This window comes from Lissotriton helveticus, chromosome 7, assembly GCF_964261635.1.
Source record: "Lissotriton helveticus chromosome 7, aLisHel1.1, whole genome shotgun sequence".
Lineage (NCBI taxonomy): Eukaryota > Metazoa > Chordata > Amphibia > Caudata > Salamandridae > Lissotriton > Lissotriton helveticus.
The window spans coordinates 116,540,434-116,555,984 of NC_136068.1; the positions used below are offsets into that span (position 1 = coordinate 116,540,434).

Here is a 15,551-nt window from a genome sequence, read left to right on the forward strand (position 1 = left end):
GCGGGGCCGTGACGGAACCGCTCCATCACAAACACAGCGCACACGAGGCTCATGACGGAGCGGTTCTCTCACAAGCATGGGAGCGCTGCATGGCCCCCCTCCCCCTAGCGATGCGGCGGAATTGCCGCCGCAGCGAAGGTGTTAATTGTTTTGGTTGTATCCCTTTGTGTACGTAATTACAAGGGTCGGACTTTGGCAGAAAATCGACCTTGGCACTAAAATAAAAGCCCCTCCCCATTACTGAATTTGATTGCTGAAAGAATAGCCCGTGTTTTTTCAAATTGTGTCAGATATGAATTTGCAAAGACACACTGTATAAGTTTTTTGCAAAGTATGGAAGACTGAATTAGTTTGAGCTTGCTGCAGACAATGCTTGTATTAATATCAGGGAAATCAACAGTATAAACCTGCCCACCAGTTCAAAAGACAGGCCCCCACACAGCCAAATATTGGCCCACACACTGACCCAGCAGACAAGCCCTTCAGGCACTGCCTGATGGCCCTGTAGGCCAGACCAACCCTGCTTATCACGCTATGGTTGGCTGTTTGGACATGCCAACAAATGCTATTGTATTTCCAGCCAAATGCAGCACTTACCTTGAAAGTTCCTGTGACAAGGACCTGTTTACCAAAAAAGTCTTGCTGGTGCTCCAGTTCTAAAATTAATTAATACGCCTGTCAGCACAAAACTGTGACAAAGACCGTTTTTAGGTCAAGCTAGGCAGCGCGCATGAACTGTCTGTAAAACCTGATGTAATCTGTATATGGAGGGTAATCCCGACTGCTGCTTGTCATTGGTTCACTCCTATGTTGCTCTTGTTTCCTGGCTCCTTATTGGTTGGCGCTCCCAAAACATCAGGCGCAGGGTGGGGGGTAGTATTCTATGGATTATGAAGGATTACAGGTAAATTAACATATAAATAAATAAAACGGATTTCGTTGCGCGCATTGCATCGCATTTGTGGATCCAGTGTGCGCAACGAAATTCGTCACCGCCTGGCAGCTACTCCCACCACCGACCGCTACTTCCCTTTACACTATCAGGCATGCTTCCTACCGGTTCATGTAGGCACAATGTAAGGCTGAGTGCATCTCCCCTCTACGTTCTCCCCGCCGGACGCCATGGAGAGGGGGAGACGGTCACTTTAAACAGTTATAAGCTATCGCAAATAATCCTCCTCCAACCCTGGAATCCTGGGAGCACGGGTTTTTATCCTTGTTTTATTTTAATATCGCCTGCTTTCATGTGTTTATTTGCATTACCATGTGCATAAATGTATTATGCACGGGCGCCACGCTTCATGTTGTAGCACGGTGCCCGCGTGCATGTTTTTGTAATTGTTCTGGGTGGATGGCCATATAAAACCCTTGAGAAGACTGTAACAAGCAGCTTGTGGAAGGAGTTCGCGCCAAGATCCTTTATTGCTTAACAACAGCGCGTTCAAACATAAGACTCCTCTGCAAAAAGCCTCTCATCTGTCTCTTCCAATGTATTGTCAGAACTGCAGTTTTTTTACCACTATTTTGGGGAAAGCATTTGTGAACATCTTGTTGGATGAAATACAGATCCGCAGTGTTTGATGGCTTTGGGGATGCACAGAAAGCCTTTTCAATCGCACTTTTTGTAGTTTTATATATACTGTCCATGTTGTAAGGCAAGACTTTATTTCTCTTGAAACTTGTAGCACTTGTGCTTATTTCCATTCCAATCACAGCCTGACTGTCCTTGTCACACTGTCCGAGCCCTTCTTTTAACATTGATGCCACCTCTGAAGAGTGATGAATGTTAGCATTCACACCTTGAACCTCTCCCACCATGCACAAGGTGGGCACTTGTATTTTGTTTGTCTTTGAAAACAAAGAAACATCCTGTCCATAAAACACAGTTTCAGGGATGTGGCTGAGTTTTGTATCAATTACTGATGCCCCATCAGTCTTCAAGCCAGCAAACTGACAAGTAGTTGCGTTGTGATCAGTGTCTACTCACTTTCCGTAAACTTCTAAAAACCCTGCTTTTTAATAAACCAGAATAGCTCTCCACTGTTTTGCAATAAGCGTGATATCTGCAGCGCTAGGATGCCTAAGGGTAGCTACCGGGCTATATAAATGGTCTTTTCATTTCATTTCATTCATTTCATTTCAGCCCATTTGCATTTTTGTCAAAAATACTCTGATTAATTAAGCATTCCAATAACATCTGGCTTCTGTCTTCAGCTTCCATGTCACAAGATGGCGAGCTGCTAAGCTGCACAACTCCCTGTTCAGACTACAGACTGCCAAACTCCCCTTATTCCGGAATAAGTAGAATTTCTGCGGAAATTGAACTTGAGCAACATTTTTTTCTTCTAAAAAATACATCTTTTCAAGTTTATCATGATTCTGTGGCTCGCAGTTGTTTGCTTTGCCAGAATTGTGCTTTTTGTCATCATGCTTAGATTTTTCCCTATTCCTGAGAGACCAGTTTTTCATTGTGGAGGCGCCACTTCTGAGCCGTGTTTGGCTGCTGGGTGCCACGGCTCTTTAGTGGTGGCCACTGGAGATTTCCAACACAAGGTGCACTGCTGTTGATGCCTTGCTTCACTGAAGCACTTTTCTCCTTTTCCGTCTGTGCCATGGACAATGGGTGGAAGCTGGTGCAGTCATGGGAAGCTTCCACTGGTTTCCTTTGCAACCGGAAAGGACCATCCAGAGGAGAGGATATCTCATTTGGCGTGAACATAAAATAGTCAGAAAATTGCGAGAAAGCGCTGTCCAATGAGCTCATGGAGGAGCCTGAAGGGGATGTCCCTGGAGAAGACAAACTGGAGCAGCTGTTCCTCAAGTAAATATCTAGTCTCAAAGGCGCAGGTGGCAAAAGCTGATTCACAAGGTCCTTTTCCTCCTCAACTTGCTGGATGCCGCCTCCCTTATTTACATCAATACCCAAGGTCAAACTGAGGTCAGAGGTTTTTGCCCCTCCGCTTGCAATGAACGGAGCTGTTTAAGGTTGCCCGCTTCTGTGTGAGACGTCACTGCTTCACAGCTGGTTTTGCGGGCAGCACTGTCATACAACGCAATGTTCAAGGGGGCACAATGTACGAGTGAGTGCATCTCCCCTGCACAGTCTCCTCACCGAACACCATGGAGAAGGGGAGGTGGTCACAGCCCACAGTTGGCAGCCATGGCAGATAAGTCTCCTCCAATCCTGGGATCTCGTGAAAGCATGTGTATTTATCCTTGTTTTATTTTAATATCACTCCTTAGTCTTTTGCTTCACAGTTCTTTTATGTTTCTCCACCTTAAGCCAACCAAATCACTATTCTATTTAGGCAATAGCACTACCATCTATATTTGTTGTTCTCAGCCCATAGGACCTTTGTATTCAATTATCTGTCCATCTTAGCCAATAGGATCCCTCCTTCTGTATAGCTTTCCCCTCAGTCCATAGGTATCAATGCGTGTGTCAATGGGAAGCCTGCTCTTGTTTCTATCCTTCTCTACCCATATGATCCCTGCCCTCGCATATCTGCCTTCCTGTGCACAAACAATCACTGCGCTGTTATATTTGTTTGATGCTGCTCATTGGATCACTACAGTCATATATCTGCCCTCCACAATCAGCAGTATGGCAGCACTTGTAAATGTGTCCGCCACTCTCTCTGGGATCCCTGCGCTTGAATATTTGTCCACCTCAGTCAAACGGATCATTGTGTATGCTTGTCTGTCCTTGCCTCCCATAAAATGTCTGTTATTTGACCTATAATTGAAATAAATATAAAGTTAATGGCAAAAACCACTAACATTACCCAAATTATAGTGGCCAGCATCAGAGAACCAAGATTTACTTCCAGACCTATTTCAGTCGAAAGAACCATAAGGGTAGTTGGTGATAATAACCATAGCTGGTGATTCTCAGTACAAGGGTGTGGAATTTGTATCACCCAACATCTAAGACAAAACAAAATGTTTATTTTAATCTCCAGAACTCCCCCCCCCACCACCCCCGTAGCACAAATCCTTTGGCTGCAAATTTACAGTACCGCAGCATGGATCTGTCAAAGAGGATTGTTTCCCACTAAAGCAAAATTAGTCTCCCTACATATAAGTTAAACTTGTATGTATGAATATATGATTAATTAATGCAAAGGCTTTCCTTTTGGGGTGGGTGTCAAGTCAATTATTTTACCCCAGGCTGCATTTTTATGTTAATATAGCCATAGCTTTAGTGTACAGTTCCTGTAAAAGCTTATCATATAATGTCACATGCACTTTTTCATTAAATAGGCACTCCACTGCAAACAAAAAATATAAATAAAAAAGATAATATATAACAAATAGCTTTTACAAATGCGAGACCTATTGCATTGCAAATGCTCGTTTAACCTATTGCCCCTAGTGCTTACTCTACATGAAATGACTCCGGGAGTTTTGTTGCAGCCCTTCTCATTACCTATCATGTCCAGATGAAGGAGACTGGAGAGAGTGCTCCTGCACTCCCACTTGTGTTTGGGTCAAGAGATGAATTAGAGGGAGGGGCCTGAGGGGCTCCCTGGTGTGAGAAATGTCTGACACCCCTTGAAAATAACAGAATCACTTCCATTTTGAACTAGAGTCTCTGCTGCTTGAAATCCCCCTTACTGGATGAACTTGTGTCCAGACTTACTAACATTTACAGACATACTAACATTTGACACAACAAAATGCAACACAGCAAGGCGATAGCAGGAATTGCTCATATTTTTTAAGATATGGTGCATCCCTGCTCTCTTTCTGTGCTGGCGTACTGGGTGCTGTCTCGCACCAATGCAGGCACCCTTGTGCTTAGGGTGCCTACATTACAGGTATTATTGTTTTGTCCAGGAAGGGACACAGTCCTGCACAAAAACAAACCTCAGAATCAGTTTTCTTTTTCTAAGTGTGATGCAGAATGCAGCGCTATCTAGGGCGTCAAATATCTAGGGCAGATACATGCCAAATTTCTAAAAGTGGTATTTTCAAAACTGTAACTTAAAATCAGACTTTACCATTAAAAAGATTTTTATTTGCAATTCTCAGATACCAACCAAGACATTCCGATCTGTTCCCAATTGAAAGTTAACACTTATTGAATGTGTTAAGGTAACACAACAGCATCCTATGGGCGAGGTAGGCCTCACATTAATGAAAAACGAATTTAAGAGATTTTCACTGACAGAATATGTCAAACCTAAAAGTACATGTCCAACTTTTTAAATACACCACACCATGCCCTCTGTCTGTGTAAGAACTACCCTATGATGATTTTGGTGAAAGGTTTGAGCCTGGCAAAAAGTGATCTTGCATGAGACATGTTTAAAGGGCTACTTAAGTGGGTGGCACAATTAGTGCTGCAGGCCTTCTAGTAGCATTTAATGTGCAGGCCTTGGGTACAGTACTGCTTTACTAGGGGATTAAAAGTAAATTAAGTGTTCTAATTGGGTGTAAGACAATTTTCCCATGTTTAAGGAGAGAACACACGCACTTTAGCACTTGTTAGCAGAGTACTAAAAGCCAACAAAAATGGGTTCTGACAACAGGAGGGTGAAGGCAAAAAATTAGGGATGACCCTGGAGAAAGGGTCAAGTTCAACAGTGACATTTTACAAAATTCACAAAATATCACACTATGTGGTTTTATGACATTTTTAATCATAGAAGCCTGGTTTCAGCAAAAGATTTCTAGCTGCAGGAAAATGTCTAGCTGAGTGGCATTTTTTCCTTGAGGAGATTTCCTGTCTGTATCACACATGAGGGTATACCCTTGCTTGAAAAATTAATTTAAGTTGCTGGCAGAATTGTATAATTTTACTAGTTTTTTAAATTATGCTTAAAATGTATGCTATTTCACAGATGCCTAGTGCACAGGTATATGCACATTAGGGAGTAAGAAGGAGGAAGGGGAAGGAATTGGATACGAGGAAGATCATGGTTGGGGTGATTACAGTACTGTGTGCATCCTGACTGATGTGTCAATGCCAGTAAAATAACTTAGTGGGATTAGCACCCATTGCTTTGCTCTTTGCAAGCATAGGCCAACAAACTCAGGTAATCACGGGCAGACTAGGAAGCTTTGAACTGAAGGGAGAAGCTCTCAGTCATGCAGAGGGTGGAGTACCCAAAAGACCTCAATTAGTTCATAGAAAAGGGTGGCAATTTCCTTTGTATGCATTATTGGCTGGATGCTTCAAGTAGGCTGGGTTAATACTCATGCAGCCCTACACGTTATGAACATGTGATATCCAGTTGTGCCATTGAAGCACCAATGTTCAGTTAGAAGGTGACATGGTGAGGAAAGCATCAGCACACATGATGGCCTGCACATCAGCTTTATAAACATAGTTTGCCTTTAGAGATACCATGAATGAGGAATGTGGGGACTAGCCGTGAACTGGTCCTAAATCATAATGAGGCTGGCCTCAAAGACTTCACTCCGGTCAGTTGATACAGTACTATGCCTATTGAGTTAGTGGCCTATCAGTCCTTATAGGTAATGGATCTGTTCCTTAGATTTGTGTTTAATCTCCACGTTATGGGTTGCAGTCCGAGTGGGATAGGGCAGAGGAGAACATTTGCCTCCTGTAAAGCTCTGTGCAATTTGCTTGTGACAAGTTATGAGCTAGTAAAGTAGTACAACTGATTCCTGTGTTAGCTGTTGAGATTAACAAGTCACCTACAGCTCAAAAGTTCCAATGACAGTAAGAAAGCGTTAGGTGATGAGTTCCTGATGGAGAGATCTTTATGTAAACTGCTGGTTGTAGGTTCCGATCCGGAAAAGATCAACTCAGTCTTCTGAGGTTGATAATGTGTTATACTGAGTTCAGTGATAATAACATGTCCTTACATTATTTTGAGTTCCCCTGCAATTTTTGTGATACACCTAGCTGGCCCCTAAGGGTAGGCACCAAAGGACCAAACCCATGGTTTCCTCTGCAGACCTTTGCTACTACAGGGACAAGGACGATCCCAAAAGATTTGGCTTCAATTGTTGTTGATAGGTATCTCCGTTCAACTTCCTTACTGCAGGGTTGCTGACTAGTGGTAGTGATATATTGTTATTGGGGCTCCTACATGACTACACTACTAGAATGAAGTCTACCAAGATGTAGTCACCGCCGGCCCGGCGGGGGCGATCCACCCACCATCCCAGCAGCAAAGACCCCCACCATATTACTATGGCTGGGGGGTCCACGGTGGACGGAAAGACCGGGCAGAAAAGGGTTCAATATGGTGGCGGTGTCTGTTAGACACCGCCAGCCATATTACGATGTGGGCGGGAACATGCCTTTCCATGGCGGCATTGCTGCCACGGAAAGGCATGCGGTGTTTGCATGCGGGGGCATGTTGCGGGCCCCCAGGGACTCTGGGGGGTGGGGTGTGCACATGGGGGGTACCTATGGTAGTCCCGTGCATCTCAATGCACAACGTGGCAGGCACCGCGCGGTGCCTGTCGCGTTGTGCATTGAAAGGCACAACCTGCCATTGTGGCATTGCGGTGGGCGGTGCTTTCAGCAACCACCCACCGCAATGTCACAAATGTGCCATGCACCCACCAATGTGGCGGGTGCATCCTAATTGGGAGTGCGGGACCGCCGCACCCTCAGCCATCGGTCCCGTTTCCCGGGGGTATGGCGGCGGACAAAGTCTGCCTGCCATACTAATGACCGCCTAAGTAGGGGGTGGCAACAACCACCATGATGCGGTGGAACTGAGATAGTGGACCACCAGATCAAGTGTTGAGCGGGGCTATAGTAATGCTGATGGAAACTCAGCATCATCCACTCCTCTAAATAAGGGGGTGGAGGACATGAAGATTGCAGATTGACCATCCACCATTTTGCCTCTGATGCAACGCATCAAGCAACCTCTAATTGAGACCCCAAATAAAACACTTAATTCCAGTAATTTGAATAGTTACATTGAATAGTAACTGCATGGACTGCTGGAGTGTTAGCAATTTTAGTTGCACACTTCCTATCTTCTCAAGTTTTGGACCAAACTTAAAGCACTTCACAATCTTCTGCTGTTCTCTGCGCCACCTGCCTCCTTCACATTCTTCCCAGTTGTCCCAAAAAGACCAATGGAGGCGCACTAGAGGGCTGAGAAGCACTTCCAAGGGATGTAAGACATTGCCACAAATGCCTTCACCCTGCATTCCTTTACTACACATCCTTTACAATGTATGCCTTTACCACACATATGCCTTTACCACACACACACATGCCTTTACAATGCATTACGATGTCTTTCTGGTAAATCTACCTTTACCACACATACTGTTACAACCCATAATATTAGCACAATGCCTTTTAAACGCATTTTTTATTTTAAATTAATATTTACAACCTTTTTATACATAACATAACAATTAAATCACAAAGTGATGTTGAAATGCGTTTTTGAATGTATGGTAAAAATGCCTCAACCAAGATTGTGGACCACTACACAAAGGAAGACAAAAGCTTAAAATTAATACACAACTTAAATTATAGGTTTAGTCATGTTTTTAAACACAATAATTCACTGTTGCAAATACATACTTTGAAAAAAATTACAGATTCACCAAAAAAACAATACATAATAGGCGTCAACCATTTTGTAATCTATATGTCCTTTACCACCATTGTGACTGCACACACTTCAGAGAAAAGAAAGAAAGTATTTATTCTTCATTTTCACAGTGCCATCAAACTTCAAACATAGTATTATTTACAGTAAGGATTTCTCCCATAACTCACTTCTACTAATCATTTCTATTAAGATTAACTATCATTCCAGTGCATTGAAAACATTTTCATAACATACATTTGTCAGAACACAGTATCAACCATATATTATTATAGGTGAAAATGAGGAAAACCGATCCTGTTGATTGTGTAAGCTTTTTTCGCAAATAATATTAAAATAAATATGTTTTTGCAATAGAAGTTATACAATTCCCCCCACCCAAAAATGTAAAAACACAAAAATGAGAGAAAATGGCAGTCACTAACTAGTGGCCAGACTTACTATTCCAACTCCACCCTGTGCAAACTCGAGGAAGGTGCTGGAGACTGGTAGGGGGGCATAATTACTATTCAAACTCTGCCCTGTGCCAACTTGAGGAAGGTAATAGACACTGACTGGGGAGGGCAGAATTAATATTCCAACTTCACCCTTTTAACGCTCAGGGAAGGTGCTGGACACTGACTAGGACTCAGAATTACTACTGCAACTCTTCCCTGTGTCAACTTGGGGAAGGTGTATTGAACTAGAAAAGATTACACATTTAACAATTTCATTGTGTAAATGTTTTGTTTTTTCTTTCTTGTAGACATCTAGATCAACATTAAAACATCTTCCCAAAATATATTACCATCTTAGAAAACTAAGCACATCAATGTAACAATCTATCAGGCAAAAAAGTTCTCCAACTGTTCAGCTAACAATAATAACTATTTTCTTCCACACTTTACAGGTTGAAAAAACACCAATAATCAACTTCCTTAAGCAAAACTGCAACCAACATAAACATTATTTGTTTGCAATCTGTGTTTCAAATGCATGACTTTTGATTATCTGCGACCGCATGAACCAACATTTTTTTAAACATACATCAAAGATTTAATCATTGATTTTTATATTTTTCAGATCTACTTCCTACATTGAAAATTAGAAAATCTACCACCAATTTCCTTTGAATTGATAGATAGAAATACTCAAGTAAAGTAAAACCTTCATATTAAAAGCTAAACATAAACACATTCCATGTTAAAAAAAACAGTTACATTTTTTTCTCCTTCAAACACAAAAATAATCTCATAGGGGCATATGTATGAGCAAACCGTTTTGCGAGTCCTTAATAGCGATTTTTAGCAAATCGCTATTAAGGACTCGCAAAATGCAAAGTATGTAGGAATCACAATAATAATTTTGATTCCTTCATATTCCTAATTGCGAATCGCAAATTGCGATTCACAATTAGGGAATACCTTCCAATTCATTCCTATGGGCCTAGAGGCCCATAGGAATGAATGGGAAGACATTCTCAATTTGCGTATTACGAATGCAATTGCAAGGATGCAAGGATGTCAAAAAGACACCCTGTTGCACCGCTGAAATATGTATGTGTGTGCACATGTGGCACACATACAGGCCCTAAGGGCATGTATGTGCACCACATGCCACTTTGAAAAATGCAAAAAAAGTGAATTTTTTAAGGGAATCACAAATTACCACCAACTTGAAGTTGGTGGTAATTTGCGATTTTTTAGGGCAGTATTGCACAACTTGGGTGCTTCCTATATTGCATGTAAGGAATTGCAATTTGCGATTTGATAAATGCATTCCCAAAAAAGAGAATCACAAATTTTGCGAGGGCCTTTTGGAATGATACTTCCTAAAAGGCTTGTTCTCATTTGCGAATGGGAATTAGGCTTCATACATATGCCCCTTGAATACCTCCACAAAGAGACTTTCAGCAGGACGTCTTGGATAAAATAACCTTTTTTCCTTTTCACAGGAGAATTAAAATCATTTTTAGCCATTATAAATCATATAATCGCTTCTCAGATTCTAGCAAATAACATGTTTTCTTTCAAAAGCAGAGCAAGAAAATCAATAATCATTTTTTATTATAGAAAAATGGTAGTATTATAGACTTTACTATAACCTATTTTAAACATATTTTTTTCTTTTAGAACAAGAAGATCGAAAATGGAAGACAAGCTGAATGGATTTTCTCCAAAATGGACAATAAACTAATAAAATATGGTAGGTACCTTTATTATAAGTTGAGACCTACTGAGCCCAGGAGTTATTGAAGGTGTGTGGAGTACTTCTCAACCTACTGCACATGCAGAGCTGTTACACATGGTGAAATAGGTGTAAGAACAACTGTGCATCAGCATTCTTCCTCTGCAACAGAGTTGGAAGCATGTGGAAATGTAAAGCATATTAAAACACTAGGTGGCTCCTCCAATGAACCCTGTGGCTCAATATTAAAGGAGGTAGAGCAGAACATCTCATGAAGGTTGACAGTAGCATGTCCACAATTACAATTTAAGAAGAATGTCACAGGTCAAAAACAGGCACCTAATCCCCAACTATCAACTTCTCATGTGCACTCCGACATTAACAATCCCCCAGAATTAACATTATCTTTCAAATATGAACCTTTACTTCTTTATGACAACCAATACCCTCATAAACGTATTCTTATCTTTGCAACCCTTCATAACATAGTTACACAAGAAACAGTGAAATTTGAATGATGGGTGTCACCTTTAAATCCATATCTCATCCATTCACCCATATTTACACAATACATGCTAACACGAATCACACAACTATCTCATTCATTTATGGTGTACTCCCTAATAAGCAATCCCGAACCAATAATGGATTTTTCGCAGATATAAAATCCAAACCAGTAAGTTAAGGTCCTAGGAAAATAATATTTTATTTTGTATTACAAATGATTAACACTATTGCTAAACTCTACCCAAATTCAAGGATTTTTTTTACTTTTCTCCGACATATTGGAAAGAAAATCAAACAAAAACATCTTTAGTGGAAGATTACAGGTCGAATAGTAAACTGCAATTTGAATAATAAACTGCAATTTGAACTTATAAAATTAACAGCTTCAGGTTTGGTACCTCCTGAATGTGTGGATGACTGCAAAACAGTAATAATGCAATCAGATTAAATAAGGTAAAATGAGTCCCCCTTCTGAATTATTTTGAGGATAGATAGATTGGCTATATAAGCAAGTCGAATCTCAGGAGAAAGTCACACTTTCCAATTGGATTGTGGAACTTTTACTCTAGCTGCTTAGAAGGAGGTGCAAAAGCAAAGAATTCCACTGATGGTTGGCATAACTAATTCAACAGAGCATTAGCAAACTTCATCTCTATTATTTCCTGGAAATTTTTAAAAAGGAACAAAGTTTTTGGAAAATGAGACAGGCACAATCTTTAGCATGTAGTTTGAAACCTCAAGTTTAAAAACAAAGTAAAAAAATGCCAGAATGCCCAGTGACAAAAATGTTGAGAGGCTCGGACTACCTGGAAAGCATTGTTTGCATAATGCACTATTAAACCTGCCAAGTTTTACAGTGCATTACTCTCTTGTTTTTAAAGAAACTCCTAATTAAATTGGCATTTTTTTAAATGGTCCTTTAAAAAAAAAAAACTAAAAAAACCTCAATGTCCTGCCTGGGGAAGCCTTCTTTTTTCAACTATTAGTTATATTTTTAATGATCCAGTCACAACAGTCCATGGTAATCCCAAAGTCCAGTTAATGTAAACACTGTCTGAACTCCTAATCCATCATCATTTCATCAAAAGAGGAACATATATCAAAGAAAACTTGAAATTCTTTTAAAAAGTTTATTAAAAATTGTGTTCCATAAGCCAAAAATAAAAAAATAAATGATATCCCTAAAAGTCTTTGCTTGCGTCTCATCATTGAAAATTACACAATGGTGAAAAAAATGACTTCTAAAACAGATATTTTTTTAATTCAGGCTTAACAATAAGTATTTTCAATTTGAAGATCCTTTTTTAAACCTAATATTTAAAAAAATTATTACACCCTGATATACACATGAGTCTAACATATATAGGGATGTAAAAAGGGTTAAAAGTGACATATAATAATTGAAAACAGCATTTTACTATTAGCTTCCTCCCTCCTCCTCACCTTATGATAAGGTTCCTAACTATAGCTCCTCGGTGCTTGTGATCTCGACCGTGATGCACCACCAACTGTAGAAACAGATGCACAAGCAAGAACGTAACCGGGACAATTGTCCCATTGAAAAGAATAGGAAAGCATGGGAACATTTTTTAAAAAGAGAATGAAATGTATTAAATTATTACATCAATTTAATTCCCAGACAATTTGTTTCATGAATGTGTTTATTTATTATTTTAAAATGTATTTTAAAGTTTGCTTTGACAATAAAAATGTGTTTTAATCAAGAAATTAAACACGTTTCACAAGTTTTCACTGTTTTAAGTTTAATTATTACCATTTCATGTTTTTCTTAATTATGTTATCCACTTTTATGCATTACTTATACTTAATAAATAATAGCCATGTAATCATATTAATACCTAAGCATTAATGCATCATTTCCCCATCCAAAACCCCTATATCGCTTGCATCCTGTGTATAAAACTTATTATATATTAATCATTAAACTATTTAATCAATACGTGCAATCATATTTTACATTCTTGTAATTAATGCCCGAGCATTAATAGGCAATACCTGGGTATTAATATACATCCTCAAATAATAATCCTATGTCCCCAGCATCCTGTCACTACAACTCATTCTACATTATTATTTAATGTTGGTAATCCATAAATGTAATAATATATTAATTATTTTTCAATAATATACATGCAAGCATAATTTATACTTGAGCATTATAACTTCCCCACCCAAAACCCCTATATTCCTTGCCTCCCTGCCTAAAATCTATCATACAGTATACTTTAAATTATTGAATCAATACATGTGATAATATTTTACATTTTTTAAATTACTGCCCAAGTATTTACCTTTGTATTAATTGACCTCCCCAAGTAATAACCCCATGTACCCAGCATCTCATGCCTACAACTCATCATACAATATTATTCAATGTATTTAATCAATAAATGTATTATTATATTAACTGTGTATCATTAATACCCGAGTATTAATAGTTAATGCCTGAGTATCCGTAGTCAGTCAGAATATCTTTATTCGACTTATTCCAAGTCATACAAAGAAACAAAAACAATAAAACATTATTTACATAGCTTATCCTACATTTTCCTAAGGAACAGCGATCTAAATATGCAATTTTAAAAGTTTTTTAAAATTTATACATAGTTAAAAAAGTATTTCATTTCATTTCGAAAAGTAAATATACATAGTAAAACCATATGCTTCAAGGCGAATTTAGGCCGGCAGCTTTCGCCCTTGCAGCAGCTACCAGGAAATTAGCAATGCAGAAAGTAATGCGAGGATTAGACATAAGTTGTAAAAAGAGCAAAGCCGGTCGCACCTGTATGAAACCAACATCTTTCAGGATGGGAAACAGGTATTTTTTCCTCTGCTCTGAGTACAAACTACAAAACATGATAAAATGCATTGTATCCTGGACAGAGAAATGGTCGCAACTACAGGGAGGGGCCAAATCTGGCTTCTGCCAGCTCTTAAAAGAACCCAAATGAAAATGTATCAAATTAAACCTAAACTTAATTAATAAAAACCTGTGATAAGGGATTGTAACAAAACTAAGATAATAGGCAAGTGAAGTTGAGCTAACCAGGAGGCTGTGTTCCCTTACCGCTGGTTTCAGCAGTTCGTATTCCTCTCGGCATGCTTCCTTCCTTTCCCTAAATGACCTTTTTATAGAGTCGATGTCCTGTGCTTTAATTTTCTCTGGAAATGAAAAAAGTTCCGGACGGCCCAGATCTCTGAATGTTTTGGCTAGATAGGCCAGCCATGGGATATTGCTATATTTATCCAGAGATAGGACATCGTACAGAATTTTATGATTCAAGGGGAGATCTTCGTTCAACCACATTTTCAACCACAGAATCAGAGGGGACAGACTCAGTGTGTCTGACAGATAGGGTAAGCCCACCTCTTTATGAATAGAATAAGTTGGGGTTGACTGTGGTACAGAGAGCAGGGATCTGATAAATCTATTCTCTGCTCTCTGTATTAGGTCAAGGTTTATGTACCCCCACAAAGCAGAACCATATGTCGCAATGGCCACAGGTTTGCACTTATAGATTTTTAAGAGGGCTTCCATAGGCCTAGCCCCCAGCTTACCAGCAAAGCCCAAGAGAGCTGACGATGATCTACTTACAGCCAGCCTCTTTGCTCTTATCTGTGGGCCCCAAGAACCTTTCTGGTCAAACAGTACTCCCAAATAGGGAAATGTAGGTACCTTAGAGACAAGGACCCCCCTACAGAAAAATGATTTATGTCTTTTTTTGTTACGCTCACGCCCCATTACCATCGAATGTGACTTAGAGACGTTGACCTTGAGGTCCAGGTTTTCCATAAAAGAACCAAATGCGTCCAAAAGATGCTGGAGGCCGACACCAGTACGAGCGATCAGCACAGCGTCGTCTGCATACAGAAGTGCCGGGATTTGGACACCTCCTGCATACGGAACGTCAGCTTCCTGGCCCCGCAGGTATGCGCCCAGGCCATTGATATAAATGGTGAAGAGCAAGGGGGCTAGTATACAGCCTTGCCGTACCCCCTTTAAAGATTTAAACAGTGAGGTACATCTACCATTATTTGTTACGCGGACTGCTGCAAAGAGTTCCTGGTGCAGAGTGGCCATAAACGGCACCAAGGCTTCATCGATACCCATCTCCAACAATATCGACCACAGTTTTGACCTATTAACCAGATCAAAAGCCGAGGAGAGGTCCATGAATGCAAGAAACACGGACCCCTCCTTGGCCATAGTGTACTTGGAAATAAGTAAATGTAGATTGATGCATTGTTCAATGGTCCCTTTTCTTTCTCTGAAGCCGTATTGTAATTCAGACAGCC

The 15,551-nt window shown here is 40.0% G+C and overlaps 1 pseudogene; it reads right to left on the reverse strand.

The window, feature by feature from the left end:
- Positions 1 to 1,441: 1,441 nt before the first annotated feature.
- On the reverse strand, positions 1,442 to 3,090 carry LOC144768963 (uncharacterized; annotated as a pseudogene).
- Between the last annotated feature and the right edge of the window lie 12,461 nt (positions 3,091 to 15,551).